Below are 14,426 nucleotides of genomic sequence, written 5' to 3' on the forward strand. Positions count from 1 at the left end.
GTCCTATGACTACTCCCTCTTCATATCATAATGCTCAAGGATGTTGGAATTTCATAACTAGTACAAAGACTATGGCATGCTCCATGAAGTAAACTCCTACCATGTCATTGACCACTTGCACTTGTTCATTAATGGGTTGGCCTAGGAATTGTTCCCCCCTTAGGGTTGGAAACCTAATAGGGCCTTGTGATAACCCTCCCAAATCTAATGCATTGTTACTTATTTCCAAGACATTTGAAGACGATGCTTATGTGAGTTACTTTGATACCTTTGACATTAAATATGGCCCATTATGATACTATTATCATTCTTGCACCTATCATGTGATCTCACTTAATTATGTGAGTATGTTTTTAATGCTTTCTCCCAGGTATAGTTTCCATCCCTTGAGGAATTGTATGATGCTTCTCCAACACTTCAAATAGGACGCCCAACCCCATTTGATGATCACTAGGCATTAGAGCCATTACGTTGACCACTTTTTGAGGAGCGATTACCTCGTGACGTATCCAACATAGTTGATGACACTCTCATCTTCCTCTAGGACCTAAAACATCGCACATTTGAGTAAAGGCATTGCTTAGAGAGTTGATGTACCCCAAAGATGACAAGACGCCCCCAAGCTGCCATTACACTTTCTTGATGGACGTTGCACTATTTCTAGGATAGCTTGATGATGATGATGACTTGAGACCCCTTTGTAGTAGACGATACATTGCTTTGTGTGATGACAACATACCCTAGCTCCATGATGTCCTCTTCATGTAGCCTAGATTGATGATGTCAACCAATCTGATGATGACATCTTGTTGAGGGAGAATTTGTTTGATGATCTGACAACTTTTGATGAGGAGATGTGGCCTCCGAAGAGAGACAAATTCTTGAATCATCCATGGAACCTTTTGTAGGACAATGTCAACTTTGGAGGTTTGTTAGCTCACAAGTGTGGGTTAAAGAGGCTTGTTTTTATGTGTTATCATTGATTTAGCTATCTTTGGGGGTTGGCTTGTGATCTATCCAATTTGTAATCACATTTTTATATTATTTTTAGGGTTTTTAGTCTAATTTAAGGTAAAATCAATTTGGTTGCTCTTATACAAATAGAGAGGAATTTATTTACCTTAAGATCATTGTCACACTCACACTTGAGAGAAAGCGCACTAGCTTGTCTCTTTTCTCTTGGTTGCTATGAAGCATTGAATGAGAAAATTGTCTTCGGAAGGATATTATGATCAAATGGTTTCTCTAGGATGATAAATGGTGATTCTATTGTGATTTTGTGCAAATTTATTACAAGTATCTTTTTCAATCTTGTGTTTGTTATTTTCCCTATTTTGTTATTATCGTAGTAAATATTTGCATGTTGTAATTGTGCTAATTAAAAACCTAGTTTATAACAGCAATCTGTAATTTATAGATAACATGTTTTTGGAAACCTATTTGAGCTTCTTCGAGACTTGCTAAGCCCTCTAAATTTAGCCATAGGGTCCTTTGAACTCTTTGTCTTGGAATTATATTTTATTTCACCCAAAACCCTAATTATTGAACATTTATCCTTGGGTGTAGTTTATAGCAGAACCCTTGGGGGTATTTAGCCTGGGAGCACTTGTTATCTAATCCCTAAGACCTGTCAAGAAACCTCACTTGTGAGGATAGTATCCAACCACAAAATAGCAAGGGAACAATTGTTAAGCTGACAGTGGTGATTGATCCCATTGTTGCTCTTAATCTAGAGTGCTTAGTGAGGTTTCCCAATAAAATGCTAGATTTTGTAGCAACAATCCATAAATTGAATTTGACTTTAGAAGATTTTGAAGCTAAAACTCCATGGAATAAGGAACTCACAAGGCATACTAGGGAACAAGGTATTTTGTAGGAATGAATTTTCGCCAATAGGTTGTTTTTTGGCCATTTTCAAAAAATACATATTCGCCAATTAGTCATTTTCCCTCTAAAGATTCACCTATTTTTTACATAAAATATTATTAAATGGATAGCATTCACCAACATTTACAAATTTTAATAGTAAAGTATACGTTATTTATGGAATATTAACCTATATAGCTATGTGTACAATTACTTCACAACAAAATAATCACCTAGAATATTATACTTAAGTATAATATTTGAATTCTTAAAAGATATTGTTAAAATTGGCAACTAGGGCCAAACTCCGCATGGGTCATCTTATTTATGACGGTTGATATTTTTCTTGGATTCCTCTCTTTGAGAGGTGTAGGAATGATCTAAAGATCATCCGATTCCGAAGTGTGCAAATGAATTTATGAATTTATTTTGATTATGGACAAATTCTCAAGGTCGGCCAGCAAACCTATGTAGGCTTAGAAGCCCAACAGTCACGTCTATTCATCCTCAACGTTGCATATAAATAGAAGGTGACTTAGCCTCATTTGGACACACTCATCTTCACACTTCTCTCTCTCTCTCCTCATTGATTAGGCACGGATTTCTGGGCCTCTCTCTCTCCACATGTCTGAAATTTTAGGTGGCCGAAATTTCAAGAAAGCGAAATTTCAAGAGACCAAATTTCTGGACAGTTTGACCAAGCATTGACTAGCATGTGTTGACCTCCTTTCACTGCGTTTTTGTGAGGGCTATCTCTGTTTGGGCAGGCCACATTTCTAGGCACAGAAATCGAGGTCAAACGTCGACTTTGACTAGCATCGACTGCAACTAGGGCTGATCGCAGGTTGGTTGTTTGACCAAATTTGACTAGGCTGATTTTGGGTTGTTTTGAAGGCTGATTCATCTTGTTGTTTGGCAGCCGAAGTTGACTGAAGTTGACCAATTTATTGAGGGTCAAATATGCCCTGTTGACCAGCATTGGCCTTTCTGGTTAGGGCTCTTTTGCTGCTGTTATAAATTATCAAATTTGTAAATTGTACTATCTCTCTCTGCTGAACTATTGAAGACCATAAGAAGAATTGATCAAGGGTTTCCCCACATTGGGGTTTGTCCCTGGCTGGTGCCACATCTTGTGTCCTCTTGTCTTGGCTTGTCTTCTATTGTTTATGCTTATATTCTATCTACATTTTACTATCATGTTGATGTGATTGCTAATCTGAATATTGATACTGGTCTAATAAAGAAATTGAAGTAAAATTGCTCTAAAGCATAGAACATACCATTGTTGCCTAAAATTAACATGGTATCAGAGGTGACGTGAAGACAAAGCCAAAGCAAGAGTGGAAGAACAATAACCAAAGACAATTGGACAAGGACAAAAGGTTCAATGGGTTCCTCATCCTACTTCCAGGTTGAAGACAAGCTCCATGATAAATATGACTACCAAGGATGGTAGATGTCTCTTGATTTGACCTGGGAAGAAAAAGAAGTGATGGACTATGTGCAGAGTAAAATCCCTGAACCTCCTTCAAATGCACTGGCTGCTGCGAAGACCACGTACAATAGGGCTGAAGTCAAAGCAAAGAAGATTATCAGGGATTCCATTGACAAGCATTTGGTGGCCTACATCTCCGAATTTAAGACCTCTAAGGAGATCTACGACAAGTTGGTCGGCATGTTCAAGGTCAGTAATGCTAATCAAATTCTATTTCTCAAGAATAAGTTGAAGGATATTAAGAAGGGCAAGGACGAGGATATTCAATCCTATTTCTTGAGAATTACTGAGATCAAGAATGATCTACTCTTGATTGGAAAAGTCATTTCTGACAGGGAACTTACTCTCACCACCCTTGGAGGACTCCCACCTGAGTGGTATGTATTTAGAACCACCGTCCTCGACAATGATCGAATTCCATGGTTTGAAGAATTGATGTCAAGCTGCATTCAAGAAGAAACATGAATGGAGCAAGAAATGCCTTCTAATAGAAGCAACCCCACTAGATTCTCCACTCATGGCAAAAGGAGAAATAATGCAGGGTCTAAAGGTCATTTCCATTGAAAGCCTGGATCTAAGGGGGAAGGAAGGACAGGTGCTTTGTTTGCAATAAGTTTGGCCACTATGCAAGGGAGTGTCCAAATAGAAGGGACACATCGCATGATGATGATCACAATCATTCCAGGGGCAAATTCAAAAACAATGATCAAAGGAATGGCAGGTCCAATGGCAAAGGAAAAAGGAATGCGGGACATCAAGGAAATGGTCAACCCTCCAAGAAATCAAAGAACTCTAGGTATGAAGAATCAAATGTTGTTAACAATAAGCAAAGAGAGTACTATCTTATATTGGCCCTCTCCACTGCCTCTCCTCCGCACACTTTGGGAAATTGGTTGATTGATAGTGGTGCCTCAAGGCACTTCATCGGATACAAGGAATCCCTCTCTAATCTGATAGAAAATGAAACAAACTTGGAGATTATCCTTGGAGATGATGCCACCTATCCCATGAAGGGAGTAGGGAATGTTACCCTTCAATTGAATCAATGTAACACTATTCATTTGCAAGAAGTAATATATGTACCTGATCTCAAGAAGAACTTGGTGTCCATTTCAGCCATGGAGGACAAAGGATTCAAGGTGGCATTCATCGATGGAAAGGTACGTGTTTGGAAAATAAATTTTAAAGATGCTTTTACTCTTGGGTTCAAGGTTGACACTTTGTATCAAGTTGGAGGAAGTCCATTGGGAGCCATGTCTTGCGACACATCTCTACAATCTGAACTATGGCACCGGAGGTTTGCCCATCTTCATTATAAGGCCCTACCCAATGTGAGACGGTTGGTGATAGGTAAGCCCGAGTTCAAAGTAGAGCATGAAGGTGTATGTCCGAGATGTGCCAAAGGAAAACTTACAAGGGGACCATTCCCCTCAAGTAATAGCAAGACCACAGATATATTGCAATTGATCCACTCCGACATATCTAGTATGATGCCCGTAAACTCTTTGGGAGGATACTTATATTATCTCACCTTTACGGATGATTATTCTCGCAAGACCTGGATCTACTTGGTGAAGAAGGATTAAGTGTTCACCTGGTTCTGACACTTCAAATCCTTGATCGAAAACCAACCCGAGAAGAAAATCAAGATATTGAGGACTGATAATGGGACCGAGTACAAATCCAATGAATTCCAAGATTATTGCAGAGAAGCTGGCATTAAGAGGGAGACTACAACGCCATACACTCCTGAGCAGAATGGTGTGGCTGAAAGGAAGAATCACTTTATTATAGAAGCAGTTCATGCCATGCTTCATGATCAAGGCCTTCCAAAGTTCCTATGGGCTGAAGCTGCAAATATCGTCATGTATGTTCAAAACCGATGCCCTCATCAAGCATTGGACTCCAAGACTCCAGAAGAAATGTTCACTAGTAAGAAACCCGATGTCTCTCATTTTAGAATTTTTGGAAATCCCATATATTTTCATGTGCCGAAAGAGACAATAAGCAAATTAGGTGCATCTGGGAAGAAATGAATCTTTGTGGGCTATAGTGAAAATTCTAAGGGATATAGAATTTATGTGGCTGGTCAAAAGGAAGTTGAGATAAGTCATGATGTCACCTTTGACGAATATATGGCCCTCAGGAAGATCAACAACCTTCCTATCCTAAGGAAGACAAAGAAGCTGACACCAAAAATCAAGGTGCAAAAGAAGATGAAACAATGCCTGATGTTGATGAACCTATGGATCCTATTAATCCTCCTCCTCATGAGCCCTCCTCCAAAAGGAGACTCTCATGGCTTAGGGAGACTTTCGAAGATGCCGAGAGACACAATGCACCAAGGGGGACTTTCCGTGAAAGCAAGAAGCCGAACAGGTATCAAGGATATTTGACCGCCATGAGCACTATCATTCAAAACGAGCCTTCATCATTCGAAGAAGTCGTGAAGCATCAAGTATGGAAGGATGCTATGAATGAAGAATACGAGTCAATTATGAAGAATGATGTCTGGGATGTGGTCCCTAGACCCTAGGACAAATCAGTGGTCACCTCTAAGTGGCCCTACAAAATCAAGCATGGAGCTGATGGAAGTGCAAACCCTCTCATTCACAAATGAGAGAGGGAGTTGGCTTCTGAATTTGAGATGAAGGACCTAGGACCAATGCACTACTTCCTAGGGTTGGAGGTCTGGCAAAAGCCAGGTGAATTTTTCCTCTCTCAAGGAAAATATGTTGTGAAGATATTGGAAAGATTTGGAATGGTGGACTACAAACCTGTGACTACTCCGATGGAACTTAACTTCAAGAAGTTAAGTGGTAGTGTTGCTGGACCTGAATTGGGAAATGCTTCCGAGTAAAGTCAACTCATAGATGCACTGATGTTCTTGGGGAACCCATGTTCGGACATATGTTTTGCAGTTAACACATGGTTGAGCCTCATCATATACATTGGATTAGTGCCAAGAATCTTCTGAGATATCTTCGGGACACAATCACTCATGGACTAAGATACACTGCCAGAGATGTGAGGCTGCATGGTTATTCTGATGTTGATTGGGCTAGTAGTGTGGTGGATCGCAAGAGCACTTCTGGATGTTGTTTTTGTTTGGGTTCTGCTTCAATATCCTGGATTAGCATGAAGCAAAAATCGATTGCCTTGAGCACCGCCGAAGCCAAATACATAGCTACTAGTATGGCCTCCTGTAAAGTTGTCTGGTTGAGGAAGCTCTTCAGTGAGTTGTTTGGACATGTACTGGATACCACCGTGATCCTCTGCGACAACTAGAGTGGGATCTGATTATCAGAGAATCCCGTGTTTCATGATCGCTCCAAGCATATAGATATCAGGTACCACTTTATCCGGGATATGGTACAACAAGGAGCAATAAGGCTCCATCACATTGGGACTGATGAGCAGATTGTCGATATTCTAACAAAGCCCCTGGGGAAGGTCTTGTTCTTGGCCTTCCGATAACAACTTGGAGTCATGGAGAGACCCTCTTATGAGGGTCCTGTATGAGATGGACATTGAGCTCTGGGAGCTCCAGGGAGCTTGGGGTACTTCTTGGAGCGATGAGCAACCATAGGGTGAGTGGTTCAGCCTTCCCCTAGTGGTTTGTTGTGTACAGGGTGAGTGGTTCAGCCTTCCCCTGCGATACCCCTTGGCGACATGTAGGCAGGATGAGTGGTTCATCCTTCTCCTGCTGAGACATCCTACCCATGCAGTCTGGGACTCGTGGAAAGTACCTCTCATTTGGCCAATGAGTAGGGAAATGAGGATAGGGACCATAGTATTACCAATAGACGCATCGTGTACTACCGTACTCCCTGTGTTAGGATTACCGATATTGATCTGGGATCAATTAGAACTGACTTTGGGTCAGTAAGAGTGGTATGAGACACTCTCTTTTGATTGGAACTAACTTCAGGTCAATAAGAGTGGTATAACACACTCTCCTTTGATTGGGACTGACTTCGGGTCAGTAGAGAATGGTATCATAAATTCTCGATCACTTCTTCATAGTTCAACAGAGCAAAGCAGAGCAATTCGTTGATGGCAAAGATAGTACAGATTGGCAGATGGATTGGCAAATGGAGTTCTCCCTAGTTGAGAGGGAGTGTTAAAATTGGCAACTAGGGCCAAACTCCACATGGGTCATCTTATTTATGACAGCTGATATTTTTCTTGATTCCTCTATCCGAGAGGTGTAGGATTGATCTAAAGATCATCCGATTCCGAAATGTACAAATAAAGTTATGAATTTATTTTGATTATGGACTAATTGTCAAGGTCGTCCAGCAAACTTATGTAGGCTTAGAAGCCCAACAGTCACGTCAATTCATTCTCGACGTTGCATATAAAAGGTGACTTAGCCTCATTTGGACACACTCATCTTCACACTTCTCTCTCTCTCTCTCCTCATTGATTAGGTACGGATTTCTGGGCCTCTCTCGCCACAGTCCGAAATTTCAGGAGGCCGAAAGTCAAGGAGAGCGAAATTTCAAGAGGCCAAACTTTTAGGAGACCGAATTTCTGGACAGTTTGACCAAGCGTTGACCAGCATGCATTGACCTCCTTTGACTGCATTTTTGTGAGGGCTATCTCTATTTGGGCAGGCCACATTTCTAGGCACAGAAATCGAGGTCAAACATTGACTTTGACCAATGTTGATTGCAACTAGGACTGACAACAGGTTGGTTGTTTGACCAGATTTGACTGGGCTGATTTTGGGCTGTTTTGAGGGTTGATTCATCTTGCTGTTTGGAGGCCGAAGTTGACTGAAGTTGACCAATTTATTGAAGATCAAATCCACCATGTTGACCAACATTGACTTTTCTGGTTAGGGCTCTTTTGTTGCTGTTATAAATTATCAGATTTGTAAATTGTACTATCTCTCTCTACTGAACTATTGAAGACTATAAGTAGAATTGATCAAGGGTTTCCTCACATTGGCGTTTGTCCCTGGCTGGTGCCACATCTTGTGTCCTTTTGTCTTGGCTTGTCTTCTATTGTTTATGTTTATGTTCTATTTGCATTTTACTATCATGTTGATTTGATTGCTAATCTGAATATTGATATTGGGCTAATAAAGAAATTGAAGTAAAATTGCTCTAAAGCATAAACATACCATTGTTGCCTAAAATCCACAGATACCCTATGAGGAAAAACATAAAATTCATCGCCAGACAACCACACGTCTCAAGCAATGTTTCAAGAATACTCCAAATATGAGTTGTTGAAGTTTTTGAGACAAGACATGTCTCAAACTTCATCATGCTACACCAGCTTGTTGAGGTTAAATCTTCATCGATGACTATGTTGGCTAATAATCTTGGTGCTTGGTGAAGACAATCAAATTCAACAAGGAGTATAATGTCCCCGACCGCTTAAGAGAAATAAGAAGGGTTCTGCTAGCCTAATAAGTTCCTGTAGGCTAAGGTGGGGAGAAAATTTTAATAAGGGAACATGATTCTCCTAAGAAAACTTTATAATTTCCTAAGGGGTGAAAAACGAGACATATCATAGGCTGAGGAAAATTCATTTTCATTTTATAAAGTGAAAGTCTCTTAAAGTGACTTAATAAAATATTAAAAGGGTAAAATGGCGGCAAAAGGGGCCACTCAATTATAAAAAAGAGAGAAGTGAGGAGTCTCTCCTCATTCTTTCACTTGCATTTTGAGAAAATGAGCTCTTGGAGAGTTTTGGAAAATCTTGGGGTTTTGGAAATCCTAGCCGCCGTAGATAGCTTCAGTGTTAAAACTAGACACCCTAGTTGGCTCCAAGAGTGAAATCACTCAAATTTCACCATTGCGCTACCATGGAGTAAAGGATTTGCACAAGATATTGAGGTGAAGAGGTCTTATTAGTTGATTTTATCTTCTGATAATATTTTCTCTATATATCTATATGCAGGGAGCATTGGTTGGAAAGGAAGAACTTCACATGGGCCATTTCTCTAATGATTTGGGAGGCATTTAACCCTGAGGAATCAAAGTTGCTATACCTGAGCTTTTATTGGCCGATTTTCCTTAATTAAATAACATCGAGTTCCTCCCTTACTACACTAGCCAAGTTTTGCTCTTTGAGCGACAAGTTATCTTGTTCCAGGGGATCGAAATCATCCACATATTCACTGTTGGACGTGTTGACTGGTGGTGGCTGAGGATAGGGCGTTGAAGGGACATTTTCCTCAATATATCAGAGACCATGGCCTCTCCTTGCCTGCTGGTCGAAGTGTGGCAACTATTCTGGGCACATTTCTTCATATCAAAGCACACATATTTTCTCTCTACCAGATCATGGGTCCTCTCTGATTGCTGGACTGATATATATAAATATTTGTATTCAGCCTATGAAACACTACTGGGTGGAACATGGAGCATTATTGCATTCTGAATCATTCCTTGTGTACCTGAGCAGCATATCTATTTATCACAGTGTTGGAGCATTCTTGTAAGAAGACTGTGCTTGCACATTTGTATTGGCAGCCATCCATACCAGGTTCCTTTGTATTTCTGTACTCTGAAATTTTGTTCATATCATTATGAATTGAATGTAAACCCATTGATGTGTATTTCTGGGCTTATCTTGAGAAAGAAATAATATTTAAATGGCTGTAGTATGCACATTTTAATGATAAATAACATTCTGGGTTCCATGTAATTTCTATGCTTGAGCTGGGTTGTTTACATCAGCACCTATTTGGTCTTGTGCTTTCATATTATTATATGCCAAAACAAAGAAAAATACCTACAGCAGTTTGGCCCTAACTGTTTGACGAAACACTTCACTAAAAATCCAAGCAACTCCGAAATTTCCAGTGGATATTTTGGGAGATTTTTAAGAGGGAATCTTACATAGCCTCGTCTACAAAAGCTATTTTTTTTATATGTATAGACTCATTTACACAGGCTACTTTTGGATTTTGCATAATGTAATCCATAATCATCTAGGGGTTTCCTTCCTTCTTAAGTGTCATTTATGTGTATTATTCTTATTTCTTGAAAGAAAATTATAATTATATATATAGAGAGAGATTGTATTTTTTATATCCTTGATTGCAAGGTTTCCATGGCAATATTGTTTACAAAATCCATACTCATTTCCAAGTTTCATGCAACTTAGGTGTAATATAACCAATTTTATATTTTATTTTGCAATGGCCAATTATGCATACAAGCAGGAGAAATGACATGCTTCAAAGTCTTATACACTATGTTGCACAGGTTTGCGAACCTGGGGTGGGTTAATGAACCCGTCCCGGGTTCTCGTCCCCAAGTACCAGGTTTGGGTACAAGTTCTTCTAAAACGCACCCTAATGAACCAGGTTCTCCGAGTAAGCACCGGGTTCTTCGCAACCAAAATTTGGGTTCCATCTAATTGGGCGCGCTAAACCCCGACAACGAGTGCATGGAACCCCAAAATTGGGAACGTTAGGGTCAATTTTTTTTACTGATTTTGTTGTAATTCTTTTCAAGCTCGGCCTTTTTACTTCTCTTTCTGTAGTTTTGATCCAGAGATGGCCTCTGTAGATTCATTGTGTAAGCTGAATGTCATTACTATTGTAGCTGGAGAGCATGTTGACTGAAGATCTAGGTGATGCTGATGACATAGATTGAGGAAGCCATTGTTCACTATTTTGAAATTGCCTCGTTCATATTTGGAGATGCCTTAAGGCAAATTTTGAATGTAATATGATAATGGATATATGTCATGATTCTTATTAATATGTAAACTCCAATTTGCACTTGATATCAAACTAGAAATTTTGAAATTTCAATGTGAATGTTGAATGTTCAATGATGTACATGTTTAAATCTTTAAACTTTAAATCATAAATATTTTATTTTTCTGGTTTAAAGTTAGAAAATATACAAATTCATATATATTATAAGTTATAAAACATAATATATATATATATATATATATAAATTATAATATACCCCGATGAACCCATGCACCCTGTTTCAAAAATTGACGTACCCGTCACATCCATATCCCCGAAGCCACGTTTCCTGGCAACATAGCTTACACACCAAGTTTTACTCTGCAAAGTTCAAACAATATTACAACATTATTGTCATTGACAGAGTCAAATCTACAAGGGAACAACGATACATCCAGCTACCCACGAGACCAATTGAACATATTTTGTACCTTCCCATTATTGTCATTGACAGAGTCGAATCTATAAGGGAACAACGATACATCCAGCTACCCGCGAGACCAATTGAACATCTTTTGTACTTTCCCTCCGTACTTTATGGGATATAATGGAACATGCCAGCTGGCAAAATGCCACTTAGTAACCTCACCTTGAATTTGGAAGTCCATAACTAGGAATTTATTGTAAGATTTAACATACTGTTATTATATTATTTGTTTGAATAATATGATCTGGTGCGAGCAGCTAGTGCCAATGTACAATTGGTGTTGCCCATCCTGTAGTTAATACGTGCTTTCTTCATTGCAAAAGTTTGCAACCTTTGCCTTCAATCTTGCTTTTATTGCAGCACTTGCATTTGGCTTATTGTATCACCAACTCTCGCAATGAACATTATGCGAAACTAGTTCTTAGTTTGCTAATGTGCATCTTCTCCTTGAAGCCAACAACCTTGTCTTAGTACAAAGACAGTATCAAACTTGATTGGATTTGTTTTGTCTAGTTTATAATTGGATATCTTTCAAGATAATTGATCTGATTTTCAATAATTGCGCATCGCATTTTTCTAAACGGAGTTCCAGAGTCGCATAGTGTTTTGTTAGTTCAGCTTGTATTTTATTCGTGAATTTTTCCAATAAACCAGGTTTCAATCGAGTGTGGTTTCGTCCCACATTACTGCCAAACAGGAAATTTGAAGATGGAACTCAATTTAATGAATCTGAACAAATTATTCAGCTTACCTTTTTTTATCTCGACCATGTTTCAAAGTTCAAGAGCATAAGAACAGAACTAAGACTGCCATGGTCAATTTCAAGCAGACAAATAACTGGAGACCCTCCATTGAAACCCTAAATGACAGAATAAAAGCAATACACCATTAAAGTTTACGATCCAGGGCTTACTTTGAGGAACTCGAAACCCATACCTGCGCGCGAGCCGTTCCCGGACCATCCAACAGCTGCGGAGCTTTTCCTTCGCGGAAAATGAAAGAATTTACAGGGGAACGAATGTAGTATCACAAACAAACAGATTTTCGACTGGCGAGTAACTTGTAGATCTGAAGAGTGGCGCGGGTCAAAAGCGATGACTTTCCCGACTCAGAACAGTAAAAAGTCGGAACGTATGAAATTTCGAGCGCATGCTTTTAGAGATTTATTTTCTTAGATTTTGAGTTTATTTGTTTGTCGACATTTGATGTTGTGAATGGTAGGTAGCTACGCGGTTTTTTTTTAATAAACTTCGTTTTTACAGAAAATGGTAGATGGGTAACGTGCTCTTTTTAGTCCAGCATTGTGGAGAACACTTCTAAGGTTTTTTTTTAATATTATTATTATTTTTAACAATAATAATTTAGAATTATATTAAAAAATTTCTGGTATCATATCTCATTTTTAGCAATTATAATTTTTATTTATATTAAAGTTCATAGAAAGAAAGAAATTATTTTAGCGTCCATGAGGCTAAAGATTAAGCAAAATCTTTTGACAGAAATCATATAAGAGAAAAAAAATTTGACTAAGTGTTCGGAACCAACAAGTGACTAGTGTAAAAATATAAAGTTAAAATAAATTATGTTAATCACATCATTAAAATAACAAATTTATTCTAACTATCTATATATATTATTATTAATTTATTTTTATTATTTTAATATTAAAAAGAAATAAAAATCTAATCATAATGGTGTAAATTTCAATTTTTCTTATTTTTAAAAAATTATATTTAAAGTTTTTTTTTCTCAATTTCAAATAAATTTATGGTAATTGAAGTCAATTGGGGTTATCTTGATAGTTGAGTGGAATGGTTGTTATCTTTCCTAATCAACTTCGAATCACCCCAAATAAATAATGAGTTATAATGTCATGATCAAATATTGTCATTTATATATATATATATATAAAGAGTTTTTATTTTATTTTATTTTTTAAGAGTACTATATTTATATATAGATATTGTGGTTGTTCGTGTCCAAAATCGGGGTTTTACATCAAAATTTTGAGCCTGCTAGGGGCTTCTAAAAATTCATTTGTTCCGCATCCCTTCCTAGAGAATTTTTTCCCCAAAAAACCAAAAAAAATCATCAAAAAAACCAAAAAAAAAAATCCCATAACTGGTAGCATGTGGCTATACATTCTACAATATTGATCTAATAAATATTTACAAGTGAAGTTTGCCACCAAAAAGCATCTTGAAACTAAGAGAGAAAACATATTCCTCATCCATCGGCGCTGGACTGTTAAGATCGAGTCTAATATATTCTTCATCATTCCTCGGGCTGTTCTCTGCAATTTTGAGCTTCAGTTGCTCAAATTGTTGTCTCAGAGCATCCACCTCATCCTCTAGTTGTTAGATGCACTCCTTCTCGATCTGTTGCCCCTGCATTTCTAATACCTCCTTCTGTTGTTGATGGATGCACCTCTGCATAATTGCCAGACACTCCATGAATTCCATATGCTCTTGCACGCAGCCATTACAGATATGCTTGTTTCTGCCACCCTCCTGAAACCTGCCCTCCCTCGACCCCCCATCTAAGGCTGACATGGCCCCAGGAACCAGATAGCGAGGCCTCCTCCACTGAGTTGCTATGCACACTCATTTTCACCACCGAGGAGCTACCAGAGTGACCAATCTCCAAGGTGGCACGAACCCCCCACTCAGGATTGTTCCAGGCAATCAACCTAATGTCATTGTCTTGCGACTCAATGAAAATTCTGCCCTTACCAACACTCAGCTTCCCCCACGACTGCACACACCACCAATTACCACCCTTGTGGCCAACACCCTGACCAGAATCCTATAGAAATTACTCAGTGACCTCAGCCCCAGTCGTTGGGCCTTCAGAGAGACCACCTGAGCAGATACTGATCAAAAACAATGACAGAAGATCAATCTGTTACC

The 14,426-nt window shown here is 38.7% G+C and overlaps 1 protein-coding gene across 1 annotated transcript in view; it reads right to left on the bottom strand.

The window, feature by feature from the left end:
- LOC149140946 (BEACH domain-containing protein B-like) overlaps positions 1-12,674 on the bottom strand; it is a 398,071-nt gene extending 385,397 nt beyond the window's left edge. The window contains 1 exon segment of the mRNA XM_089446434.1: positions 12,454-12,674. The gene's annotated coding sequence lies outside the window, so the exon portion shown is untranslated.
- Between the last annotated feature and the right edge of the window lie 1,752 nt (positions 12,675-14,426).

The sequence above is a fragment of the Pinus tabuliformis genome, chromosome X (assembly GCF_031772625.1).
Source record: "Pinus tabuliformis cultivar Carrire ecotype Pingquan chromosome X, CPIR1, whole genome shotgun sequence".
NCBI lineage: Eukaryota > Viridiplantae > Streptophyta > Pinopsida > Pinales > Pinaceae > Pinus > Pinus tabuliformis.